This window comes from Chiloscyllium punctatum, chromosome 22, assembly GCF_047496795.1.
Source record: "Chiloscyllium punctatum isolate Juve2018m chromosome 22, sChiPun1.3, whole genome shotgun sequence".
Lineage (NCBI taxonomy): Eukaryota > Metazoa > Chordata > Chondrichthyes > Orectolobiformes > Hemiscylliidae > Chiloscyllium > Chiloscyllium punctatum.
This window is the reverse complement of record NC_092760.1, coordinates 59,747,169-59,761,502: the sequence shown is the minus strand read 5'-3', so window position 1 is coordinate 59,761,502 and position 14,334 is coordinate 59,747,169.

Genomic DNA, 14,334 nt, shown 5'->3' with positions numbered 1-14,334 from the left:
CACAAATTTACTAACCCATCCTTCTTCGCCCACATCCAGATCATTTATAAAGATGACAATCAGCAGTGGCCCCAAAACAGATCCTTGCGGTGCACCACTGGTAACTGAGCTCCAGGGTGAACATTTCCCATCAACCACCACCCTCTGTCTTCTTTCAGCTAACCAATTTCTGATCCAAACCACTAAATCACCTTCCATCCCAAAACTCTGTATTTTGTGCAATAGCCTACGTGGGGAACCTTATCAAATGCCTTACTGAAGTCCATATACATCTCATCAACTGCCTTACCTTCATCCACCTGTTTTGTTACCTTCTCAAAGACCTCAATAAAGGTTAGTTAAGCATGACCTGCCCTTCACAAACCATATTGACTATCCTTAATCAAATTATTCCTTTCCAGATGATTATAAATCCTATCTCTTATAACCTTCTCCAACACCTTACCCATAACCGAAGTAAGGCTCACTGGTGTATAATTACCAGGGTTGTCCTGACACCCTTTCTTAAACAAGGAAACAACATTTGCTATCCTCCAGTCTTCTAGAACTACTCCTGTCAATAATGAAGACAAAGATCAAAGCCAAAGGCTCTGCAGTCTCCTCCCTGGCTTCCAAGAGAATCCTCTTTGTCAACCACAATCCCATCTAATCCAGTAGCCTGTATCTCTGTATTCTCACTAACATTGTCCTTTTCCAATGTGACTACTAATAAAAAGTATTCATTAAGCGCCTCCCCTATGTCCTCAGATTCCACCCCAGCTTCCCACTACTGTCTTTGATTGGCCCTAGTCTTATTCTAGTCATTGTTTTATTCCTGATATACCTGTAGAAGGCCTTAGGGTTTTCCTTGATCCTATCCATCAACAGCTTCTCATGTCCCCTCCTGGCTCTACTTAGCCCTCTCTTTAGATCCTTTCTGGCTAACTTCTAACTCTCAAGCCCTTAACTGAGCCTTCATGCTTCATATTCACATAAGCCTTCATCTTCCTCTTGACAAGAGCTTCAACTTCTTTAGTAAACCATGGCTCCCTCTCTCGACAACTACCTCTTGCCTGATAGGTATATACTTATCAAGGACCCGCAATAGCTGTTTCTTGAATAAGCTCCACATTTCATGTGTGTCCATCCCCTGCAGTTTCCTTCCCAATCCTACGCATCCTAAATCTTGCCTAATCACATCATAATTGCCTTACTCCCAGTTGTACTTCTTTCCCTGCGATATATACTTACCCCTGCCCATTGCTATTGTAAGCATAACCAAATTGTGGTCACTATCACCAAAGTGCTCACCTATCTCCAAATCTAACACCTGGCCAGCTTCATTCCTCAGTGCCAAATCCAATATTGCATCGCCCCTTATTGGCCTGTCTGCATACTGTGTCAGAAAACCCTCCTGCACACATTGAACAAAACTGACCCAACTAAAGTACTTGAATTATAGTATTCCCAGTCAGTATTGGGGAAGTTAAAGACCCCATAGCAACTACCCTATTACTTGTGCTCCTATAGAGAATTATCTTTGCTATCCTTTCCTCTACTTCCCTGGAACAATTCGGAGGCCTATGGAAAACTCCTTTCCTGTTTCTAGCCTCAGCGGATGAGTCAGCAAACGTTATTTCAGCAACCCTTAACTAACAATGCCGCACCCCCTCCCTCTTTTACCATCTTCTCTGTTCTCACTGAAATATCTGTGTCCCAGAATCTGCAATAACCATTCCTGTCCCTCCTCTAGCCATGTCTTGGAAAGGCCACAACATCGAAATCCCAAGGACCAATCCATGCTGCAAGTTCACCCACCTTATTCCGGAAGCTCCTGGCGTTGAAGTAGACACACTTCAAACCAATTTCTTGCCTGCCGGTGCTTTCTTTGCGATCTTGTAAACCTATCCCCAATCTCACTACCCTGAATCTCCTGTAAAGTGGAACTACAATTTAGGTTCCCATCTCCCTGCTGCATTTGTTTAAACTCACCGCCCAAAGAACATTAGCAAATTCCACCCCACCCCCCCCCCTCCCCTCACCGCAGGATATTGGTACCCCTCTGGTTCAGGTGAAGATCATCCTGTTTGTAGAGGTCCCTCCTTCTCCAGAGAGAGCTCCAATTATCCAAGAATCCCTCCCTCCTGCACCATTCCTGCAGCCACGTGTTCAGCTCTGCCTTCTCACTGTTCATCACTTCACTAGCATGTGGCATGGACAACAAACCAGGGATAACAATTCTGTTTGTTCTAGCTCTAAGCTTCCACCCTAGCTCCCTGAATTGCTGTCTTAGATCCCCACTTTCCTCCCTACCTATGTCGTTGGTGCCTATGTGGACCACGACTTGGGGCTGCTCCCCCTCCCCAAGGATCCCAAAAACATGATTAGCGACCTCACGAACCCTGGCACCTGGAAGGCAACACAACAATCGTGAGTCTCTCTCGTTCCCACAGAATCTCCTATCTGTCACACTAACTGTGGCGTTCCCAATGACTAAAGCTCTGCTCCTCTTCCCCCTTCCCCTCTGGCCAACAGGGACAGATTCTGTGCCTGAGACCTGTGACCCATTGATTACCCCCGGTAGGCCGTCCCCTATCCAAAACTGCATACTTGTTGTTGAGGAGAACCACCACAGGAGATCCCTGCATTGCCTGCCGGTTCCCTTTCCTACCTCTGACAGTAACCCATCTACCTTCTTCACGTGGATGTGGAGTAACTACCTTCCTGTAACTCCTCTCAATAACTCCCTCTGCCTCCCGGATGATCTGAAGTACATCCAGCTCCAGTTCCCTAACGTGGTTCTTGAAGAGCTGGTGTTGGGTGCACTTCCCACAAATGAAGTCAGCACTTCCACATACTGCAGGCGGAACATTCAACTGTCCTAACCTCCATTCCCAATATTCTAAATTCCCAAATAGATCACTGAAAAAATGAAACATGAAAGAAAACACTTGTCACCTTACCAATTGATGTACAGAACCTTTTTTTTTTGGTTAGAGGAGGATGATGGGTGTTTCGGGTAAAGTAACTGCCCAAATATGTAATCCCTTGACCTTTCCAACTGCATCCAGGCAGGAACTGAACAACGCCCAACCTAAAAGTAATTTATACTGTATATTAACATATCCGGACAGGTTCCGCTGCTCCCTGGTGACCTTGTGACCTCTCCAACTGCCTCCAGGAACTAGAGTGTTAAACTTCTATTTTCATAGGTTCACATGGAGCTATTAATGAAATCTTTCTTTTGCTCAAGAAAACCTTATTATTTAGCTAAAAACTGAAAGAACTGAATGCTGTAAATCAAAAAGAAAAACAGATGTTGCTGGAAAAGCTTAGCAGGTCTGGCAACATTTGTGAAAAGAAATCAGACTTAACACTTGGGTCCAGTGAGGCTTCCTAGAACTGAGTTTTGAAGAAGGTCACCGGACTCATTACATTAACTCTGATTTCTCTTCACAGATGCTTCCAGATCTGCTGAGCTTATAATTTAGTTACTTCAGTTTAATCTAGTTATGTATGTACTTCTGTATATAGTGATGTATATGTTTCTATGTATTGGCCTGGAAATTAACAATTAATAGTTATTTAAGAAATGATATAAATGCTTTGGAAACAGGTCAGAGGATTTGTCAGGCCGGTACATAGAAACTACCCCAACTATTACCAAACCTATAATCACACATTCTCAAAGTTAACTTTACCTACTGCACCTTGATATGTTTTCCAATGAGCTCTTCTTGTATTCTAAACTTTATTTTGCCTCCATGCAGACAGTTTCGTTTTATTGTTTAGCCTGCTCTGCGAGTATTGTGTCTCAAAGAATGCTAATATCCATCTCTTGCTGTATAAAATAGATATTGTTTACCAAACCTTTGGACATCAACTCTTGAAAGACATTCTATTTGATGGTCATGTCTGAGCAAGCACTAATCAGCTATTATGGTACAAACATTGCTTTCAGCCTGTGTTTCTGTGAAACATCAGTGTTGTATTATTGTCTAAATCACAGATTAGGCAAGCAGTGCACCTTTAAAGCACTAGGTGTCATTATGACATGCAACATTCCTGTATAAAAAGTGTTCATCTCACATTTGGTCAGTCAGTTGGAGAAGGAGTTAGAATTGGAGCAGACAAAGTGTTGACAGCATTTGTTTGTAGTCCGTACCTCTGTGTAAATGCTAAAGGCTAACCACTGAGCGCACTGTGCTGCACAACAACCAGTGGATCCATTAATGTTTCCTACAGATACAAGTTGAGAATGAATCTATTTCTGCTGATAGTCAACATAATGTCCACCACTTCAGTATCCCAGTGGTACAGTGATGAAAACTTTCTTTTAGCACAGGATATGCTTTATTACTGAGTACAACTTATCTAGTATATAACAAAAGGCTGATGATTCCAGTCTCAACCAGCTAGCGACATTATGGAGAAAATTTATCAGGTAAACACGGGTATCATGAAATGCAGAGCATCGGTTCAGTCAGATTTCCAGCAGTTTGCTTTCATTTATGTCATTTGTGAGGTGGCCACGTATATCGAGGTCTATAGAACAAATAATTGATAATTGGCCCACAAGCCTCATTCCTGATAAAAGGGGTTAAGCTCGAAACATCGACTCTCCTGCTCCTCAGATGCTGCCTGACCTGCTGTGCTTTTTCAGCACCACACTCTTCAACTCTGATTTCCAACATCTGCAGTTCTCATTTTCTCCTAGATAATTGCTAACTACTAAGAACATGCAATACATAGGGCAAACAAGACACATTTATCTTGACAAATATCTAATAAGAGCAGGGGATGGATCTATTTCATCCTACTTTGATTAGATTGGATTCCCTACAGTATGGAAACAGGCCTTTCAGCCCAACAGGTCCACACCAACCATCTGCAGAGCAATCCACCCAGACCCATTCCCCTACACCTAACACTATGGGCAATTTAGCATGGCCAATTCACCTAAACTGCACATCTTTGGACTGTGGGAGGAAACCGGAGCACCTGGAGGAAACCCACGCAGACACGGGGAGAATGTGCAAACTCCACACAGACAGTTGCCCGAGGTGGGAATTGAACCCGGGTCCTTGGTGCTGTGAGGCAGCAGTGCTAACCACTGAGCCACCAGGCTGCCCTTCATTGTCATTGATTATTTTTCAAAATGAATCAAAAACCCAAACATTTACGCGTAGCAATTACTGAAACGGGAGCTTTAACAGAGATCTTTGCAACACAAAGCATTCTTGACCAAACTGTTCCCACTAATGATCCAATACTTACTTCATGCACTTTGCAGAAGACTGCAGATTTATAAATTCCCAAAACATCCTCAGTCCAATGGTGAAGCTGGAAGAGAAAACAGAACTAATAAAGCATTGTTAAAGTGGACTGAAGTTTTCCAAACAGAATTCCTAAATTATAGATTTACTCCATTGCTACATGAATTAGGACCATCAGAATTGTTGAGGGGAAGGAAGTTCAAAACATAACTTTGCATTTTATCCAAATTTCTAGGACTTGTAATCCATGAATATCAGTGAGGTCATGATAGAAAAAAGGCTTATCAAAACTAAGAGGTTTTTAGTTGTAGTTGGGAACATTTTACCTGGAAACTACTAATGGTGAAGGAAGGAGAAAAATGTATTGGTGCAAGACCAAGACAGAGAAAGAATAATGGTACAGAGAAATGATAATCAACAGAGATCTTAATTAGTATACATCTCAGAAGTGCTATTGGTTACCATAGGAAAAGTATGCATATCTAATGCATCAAAGGTGTCATTCAGTCATACATTTGGATGAAATAAATGTTGAGCTTGAAGTTCACGAAGAATTTAATACTACAAACCTCAACAAAGGCCATCTAAGTTAAAAAACAGGAATTCAGAAAATGACTACTGATCTTCAGAGTCTGACAAAGCTACCACCATGTAGAGTTCCTTGCAGATAAAGTATGTGACATTACAGACAAGGCGAGAGAGATGGGGTAGTATATAAATGTGAAATGATTGAATTAAAAAATGTGTGGATAAAGATTTGAGAGAGACATAATGTTCGGATCTAGAACAGTATGAGTAACACTTCCCACTGTGATTCTTGTTGGCAATCAATGGTCCCTTAAGTACCTGACCGGGCCTGTCCATTCCTGTCCATGTACGGTTTTTATTTTGGTGAGTCCAGAGTCATCTGCACAGCTGTTAAGTTTGCCATGGAACTCAAATGTACCTTTTTACAGTTGTCTTGGAAACAACTCTGTGAAACTAACTAGTTCCATTGATTGACAACAAGCATCAGGTCGGGAGTGTTACTTACATTGTTCTGGACCCTTTCAAACCTGTACACTACAAACCTTCTCTGTGAAACTAACTAGTTCCAGTAAGTGCACTGGACTGTACGTTGTTGTGAAAAACTATTGCCCACCTTATTCCACTTCCACACCCTGCCTGTTCAAAACAATATGATAGCCGCAGACCCCAAAGTGTCTTCTGCCTGCCTTTGTCTCAGATACTAACATTGCCTCCCGGTCAATTAGGGATGTTAATGACATAGTGATAGTGTCATAGGACCAGTAGTCCTGAGATCCAGGCTTGTTCTATGAGGCTACAGGTTCACATTCTACAATGCCAGTTGACAGAATTTAAATTCCATTAATAAATTTTGTAAAGCTAGTCTTAGTAACGGTAACTGTGAAACCTATTATCAATTGTAGCTCAGTTCATTTATGCCTTTCAGAGAATAGAATCTACCATCTTACACTGTCTGGCCTAGGTGACCCCAGACCAAAGCAATGTTGATTGATTCATAACTCCCCTTTGAGGTGTCCTAGGAAGAAGGAACAGGGACAGCAATCATGGGCACTTGTCCTGCTCCTGGCTCAGGCTCACCACTCACTTCCCAAGCAGCGTGGCCCTGTCCCCAATCCAGGCTGTAATCAGTGTTCCAAGCACAGCAGGTATCCTCTAGCCCCGTGGCCCTGATTTCATCCCCTACCCAGGCCCTGCCTGAGGCACTTAGTTCATGTTCTTTCAGACATATGCTCAACTTGCAATAATCAGAAAGTAAGGTAAGATGTGCTTCAAATTTCAAGAGCAAAGTGATTTCTGAAAAACGTAACATCCAGAAAAGAAAATGTAAATACACAGTCCATTTATCAGAACGAAAAATACTGCAGAGATCTGCTGTAAAGGACAAAGTAGAGGGCATTAGAAAGAGGGGTCAATCTAGGCTGGGTCAAATAATAGATTTCATAGATGGGCAGATGAGGTGCAATGGATGCGAGAGGATGGCATAAGGCAGACATGCATCACATACTATGACTGCTGATCTCCTCTAGGTGGACCCACAAGCAGCAGTAGCTGTTGGAATGGCTTGTCTTGTATCTTGTTTTGCTTGGTGTGAAGCTCAGATATTCCATTGGGCGCTCTTGCCCATTCTCGCAATGCTGATTGACATATTCAAAGATCAGGTTCTATACAAATGCCTTGTCACATCAGGACTATCAACTGTAATAATCACTACTCAAGGTATGATTAACTTTTCTTGCTCACTGCAACTTCCACAAAGTATCGGCTTTAATTAACATTCAGGGTTTAAATGGATGGACCAGATTAAACAAGACAGATTCTAAACAATAATAGAAATTGCTGGAAAAACTCAACAGGTGTTGCAGCATCTTGCGCGGATTGTGATATCTGTCTCGATTAAACCCTCTTTCTTCTACCTTTTACTTTGCCCCCCAGAGCAGATCTTCAAAGACTTTCAGTTGTGAAAAAAGTGGCTAGAATATTGCCATTTTCGTTTTTGGATGTCATTTTGCTCTTGTTATTTTAAGCACATCTAAATTTGTCTTATTGACTGAATATAGAGTTTTAAGCAAATGTCTGTAAGTGTTCAACCCTTCACCAGACTCAAAACATTAATGCTGCTTCCTCTCTACACATGCTGCCAGACCTGCTGAGTTTCTCCAGCAATTACTCTTCTTGTTTCAGATCTCCAGCATTGCAGCTCTTTTTTTAGGTTCTAAAACAAAGGTTTGTTTGGCTCCCTGTTCAAGCAGATGTGGATAACACTGCATGAAAATAAAAGCAATGCAGATGTACGCAGTGGAAAATCAAACCCCAAAACATACAGTCTCTGTTTCTCAATGAATGTTGGACTGTCACTTGATTACAACAGTCATAGAACATACAGTCAGTGCAAGATGCTGACACACTTTAAGCAGCTTTACTTGAATGACTGCAAACCTGAAGGACACATGGACAGTGAGCAGCTGTGCTTTCTCTTCAGTTGCTCATGTCTAACAAAGCTACAGCTCAATTTACTAATCTCCTATTCTCAGACAGTGACATATGGAATGACATTTCCACTGATAATCACACAAATGCTGAGGTGGAGCCCTCAGTAAGACAGTAAATGAAAAAAAAACAAAAGTTATCCATTTTTGTAATGACTTTCACAACCTCTGGCTATCCCAAAAATAGCCAATAAGCTACTATTGAAGTATATACTGTCAAAGTGCAGGAAATACAACACCCAATTGTATGTTTGCACAGCAAGCTCCCACAAACAGCAATGTGGTAATTGCCAGAACACTTGTTTTACTGATAATAGCTAAAGCATAAATTTTGGCAAGTACACAAAGATGGACGATCTTACTCTTTTTCAAAATAAGGCCATAGAATCTTTAGCAACCACCTGAGAGGCAGAAGGACATTTAATGTTTCATCCTATTGGTGGTACCTCTGATATTGAGGCTCTCTCTTAGCATTCACTACCTGACAGCACAATGCTCCCTCAGTAAGGTCCCTCTACTGGTACAATACAATATAATACTCCTTCAGTACTGCCCCTGAATGTACAATACTTCCTCAGTACTGCCCCTCTGACAGTACAGTACTGCCTCAGTACTTCCCCTCTGACAGTACAATATTCCCTCAATACTGCCCCTCTGACAGTACAGTATTCACTTTAACTGCCCCTCTGACAGTACAGTATTCACTCAGTACTGCCCCTCTGACAGTACAATACTCCCCCAGTACTTCCCCTCTAACAGTACAGTACTCCCTCTGTACTGCCCCTCCGGCAGTACAGAATTCCTGATGAAGGGCTTTTGCCCAAAACGTCAATTTTTCTGCTCCCTAGCTGCTGCCTGACCTGCTGTGCTTTTCCAGCACCACTCTACTCTAGACTCTGATCTCCAGCATCTGCAGTCCCCATTTTTGCCCAGTACTATCTCTGTACTACCCCTCTGAAAGTACAACACTCCCTCAGTACTGCCCCTCTGACACTACAGTATTACTCAGTACTGCCCCTCTTACAGTATAGTACTCCCTCAGTATCGTCCATCTGACAGTACAATACTCCCTCAGTACTCCCTCAGTACCGCCCCTCTGACAGTACAATACTCCCTCAGTACTGTCCCCTGACAGTACAGTATTACTCAGTATTGCCCCCTAACAGTATAGTACTCCCTCAGTCCTGCCCCTCTGACAGTACAATACCCCCACAGTACTGCCCCTTGACAGTACAGTATTTACTCAGTACTGCCCTCTGACAGTACAGTACTGCCTCTTACTGCCCCTCTGACAGTATAGTGTTCACTCAGTACTGCCCCCTGACAGTACAGTACTCTCTCAGTACCACCCCTCTGACAGTACAATACCTCTCAGTACTGCCCTCTGACAGTACAATACTCCCTCAGTAGTGCCCCTCTGACAGTACAATACTCCCTCAGTGCAGTCCCCTGACAGTTCAGTATTCACTCAGTACTGCCCTCTGACAGTTCAGTACTCCCTCTGTACTGCCCCTCTGACAGTACAGTACTCTCTCAGTACCACCCCTTTAACAGTACAATACTCCTTTAGTACTGCCCCCTAACAGTGCAATACTCCCTCAGAACTACCCCCTGACAGTACAATACTCCGTGAGAACTGCCTCCTGATTGTACAGTATTCTCACAGTCCTGCCCCTGACAGTACAGTACTCCCTCTGACAGTACAATACTCCCTCAGTGCAGCCCCCTGACAGTATAGTATTCACTCAGTCCTGCCCCTTGACAGTACAGTACTCCCTCAGTACTGTCCCTCTAACAGTACAGTACTCTTTCAGTACCACCCCTCTGACAGTACTATACCCCCTTAGTACTGCGTTCTGATTGTACAGTACTCTCTCAATACTGCCTCCTGACAGTACAGTATTCTCTCAGTCCTGCCCCTGATAGTTCAGTACTCCCTCTCTACTGCCCCTCTGACAGTACAATACTCCCTCAGTACTGCGCCTCTGACAGTACAGTACTCCCTCTGTACTGCCCCTCTGACAGTATAGTATTCACTCAGACCCCCTGACAGTACAGTACTCTCTCACTACCACCCCTCCGACAGTACAATACCCCCTCAGTACTGCCCTCTGACAGTACAATACTCCCTCAGAATTACTTCCTGACAGTACAATACTCCCTCAGTAGTGCCCCTCTGACAGTGCAATACTCCCTCAGTGCAGCCCCCTGACAGTTCAGTATTCATTCAGTACTGCCCTCTGACAGTTCAGTACTCCCTCTGTACTGCCCCTCTGACAGTACAATACTCCATCAGTACTGCCCCTCTGACAGTACAATACTCCCTCAGTACTGCCCCTCTGTCAGTACAATACTCCCTCAATACTGCCTCCTGACAATACAATACTCCCTCAGTACTGCCTCCTGACAGTACAATACTCCCTCAGCACTGCCCATCTGACAGTTCAATACTCCCTCAGTACTGCCCCCTGACCATACAGTATTCTCTCAGTCCTGCCCCTCTGACAGTACAGTTTCCCTCACTACTGCCCCCCAACAATACAATACTCCTTCAGTGCTGCCCATTTCAAAGAACAAGAGTTCTCCAATACTGCCCCTTTGTGAGTTCAGACATCCTTAGTCAGGGATTGGTTAGCTCAGTTGGTTGGTTGGCAGAGTGATGCCAGCATGGATTCAGTTTCTGCACTTGTTGAGGTTACCATGAAGGATGCTCTCTCTGAATCTCTCAACTCACCTGAGATGTGGTGACCCCCAGGTTAGACCGCCATCAGTCATCTCTCTCCAATGAATGAGGAGTTCTATCTTTTGCTTCTTCAGTATTGTCTCTCTGACAAACAACACTTTCTCAGTTCTGATAGTGTAATACTCCCTCAGTACTGTCCCTCGGACAGTGCAATACTCCCTCAGTACTGTCCAAGTGACAGCACAATACTCCCTCAGTACTGTCCCCGTGACAGCACAATACTCCCTCAGTACTATCCCTCTAACAGGATAATATTCCCTCAGTACTGTCCCTGGGAAAGTGCAATACTCCTTCAGTACTGTCCAAGTGACAGCGCAATACTCCCTCAGTACTGTCCTCTGACTATGCAATACTTCCTCAGTACTTACCAATGGTGAAGCAATTGCAATTGAGAATGCCCAAGTGTGAGAATTAGAATGCACAGTTTGGTATTGGATGTAGGTTTGCTCACTGAGCTGAAAGGTTCATTTCCAGACATTTCGTCACCTTACTAGGTAACACCTTCAGTGGACCTCATGCAATGCAATGCTGAAAATTCCTGCTTTCTATTTAAGTGTTTAGTTTTCTTTGGGTTGGTGATGTCATTTCCTGTGGTAATGTTATTTCCTGTGGTGAATTCACTTCCTGTTCCTTTTCTCAGGGGGTGGTAGATGGGGTCTTACTTGATGTGTTGGTATCTTGGAGGAAATGGGCAGAGTTTTGCAAATTATGACGTTTATAGAAGGATGGAGTTGAGAGGTTGGCCAGAATAACATTGGAGTGGCAGAGTAGATGTTAAAAAGGAATGGAAGGGAAGAGGATCTGTAAGGGACGTACGTGATAGGGTGGGAGATGCTGTTGCATGAAGTGAAGCCAGAATGTGGAAGTCAACAGGGTAATCACCAAGCAGCTATAGATTGTGTGTGTGTACAGATCTAGGATTAGTCTAATAACCTGGTTTACATATCAGAAATGGACACCATTAGCAAGTGAAATTTCAAATCATCAGTTCTGAGGAAAAGTCATTGAACTTGAAATGTTAACTCTGATTTCTTTTCACATCAGTTGCATGTTTCCAACAATTTCTGCTTTTGGCTCAAATCATTTGAATTTGATTTGCCTGGGATATAAGATATGGTGAAGGTGGTTATGTCATGAGTTTTTAATAGCTCCGAGAAACATGCGCAGAATCTACAGCTAACCATAATCTCCACCTGAAGCTCTTTTAATCTCTTCCAATGAAGATTAATGATTGCATTGTAAGCACATTTAAACTAAAAGGAAACTTGCTTTTAATGCTAATGGGATCTAACAGCTAAAATCGTAGTTAATATGTCTTCACAGTTAATATATCTTCTCAGTTAAAGATACCACCTTTGCCTTACATTTACCTTCACACAAGGATGTGAAGCAGTTTCCTGATTTAATAAAGTTCATAGGAACTCTCACTCAACATTATTTATTTTTATCATTCTATAAAAACATATACCAGATTAAATTAATCCAACATTACTTTGGTCACAATTTTAAAGACATATATCCCAGCTATCCAGACCTCTGAGTTTGGAAAGGTGGGGAAACCTTTTAAATTACTGTCAATCAAATAATGTTGGAAACATGATAACCATTTTGTAGACAGCAAGACCTAACAGACAGCAATGCATGTTGACCAGATAATCTGTTTTCAGATTTTGGTTGAGAGATAAGTATAGGTCCAGCAGAAAACAGCATGTTCTTCTTCAAACATAGAGCATGAGATCTAGTTATGTCCAGTTGAGAAAGAACCTCAGTTCAGTGTTTCATCAGTGCAGAAAGAAGGTGATAATAATCAAGGAACGTAGTCCCAATACAGAATCCAACTATCCCTGGAAATATTCCTAAACAAAAATATCAAACTGCATTATGAATGAATCGAATCTGTTTACCTTCACACCTGCAGATTATTCCAGGGACAGTTTGCAAGCCCATTTCTACAGATTGAACTCGACAAAGAACAAAGAATAACACAGCCCTTTGGCCCACCAAGCCTGTGTTACCACATTTCCATGCTAAAACTGTCTTCAATTACAGGACCCATATCCCTATAATCCTTCCCTATTCCTGTATTCATCCATGTGCATCTTGACTGCTGCTATTCTGTCTGCTCCCACCACCTCCTCTGGCAGGACGTCCAGGCACTCACCATCCTTTGTGTGAACAACTTGCCTCGTACATCTCTTTTAAACATCCACCCCCCCATACTGCATCTTGAACCCGTGTCCCCTTGTAACATGACTCCTCCTCCCTGAGGAAAAAGCCTCATACTTCCCACTCTATCCACACCATTCATAATCTTATAAACTTCTCTCAGGTCACCCTTCAACCTGTTGCATTCCGGTGTAAAATATCTGACCCTTCTTCACAGCTAAAATCCCCCATACCAGGCAACACCCCGGTAAACCTTTTCGGTCCCTTCTCCAAAGCATTCACATCCTTCTGGTAGTGAGGTGACTAGAATTGTACACAATATTCCATGTGTAGCCTAACTAAAGTTTTATAAATCGACAGCATATCTTGTCTTTAAGCAAATGCTAAAAATAGATGTTCTGAATCAAATGCCCCTAATCAGTCAGTTAGCCAGCCCCAGTCAACATTCGCCCATTTGAATATTGTTGAGAACAACTTTTAAAACAGCTTTGATTTTCAGATTTACTGCATGCTAATTGATGCAATGAAACTAACACAATGAACAGATTGAAATAGAACCTTTCACTCAAACATGGATGCTCTGATGACCAACATGGTGAGAGGCTCTGCTAACTACAATTCCTGTATTCCTTGAAGCAATTCCCAGAAGCCTGATAATTACTTCCCACCACATTGCCTCATTCAGAACTTTAATTCTAAAAGTAACTCAGCGAGTTAAAATAAAATCTATTTTTCTGATTAATCCACTTACGAAGTTTCACACCTGTTGGCTAAAGAATAATCAATCCTATGGATTACTGAATCTCTCTGAGTAACTGATTTTCATTCAAAACTACCAAGAGATCTGTGAGCTCCTTTAAACAGCGATAAGATGGTTGCACCATGAGTAAGTGAACAATTCAGGCCTCCTCTGTACAGTAATTCTATACTGTCTCTCCATTCTCTACACACCACTTAGCGGAGTGTAGATTGGGATGAACCTGTTCTCATTGTAGTATTGGTCTCAGGCTCTACGAGTCATGTTATATTCCAGAGAAAATGAAACTCAACCTTCCAGTAGCTTGGCATAAATGTAAATCCCATCATGGCAGCATGGAGGACGAGCAGGGGGTTCTCCCCACTCTATTAGCCAATATCAAATCCTTATTGAACATCA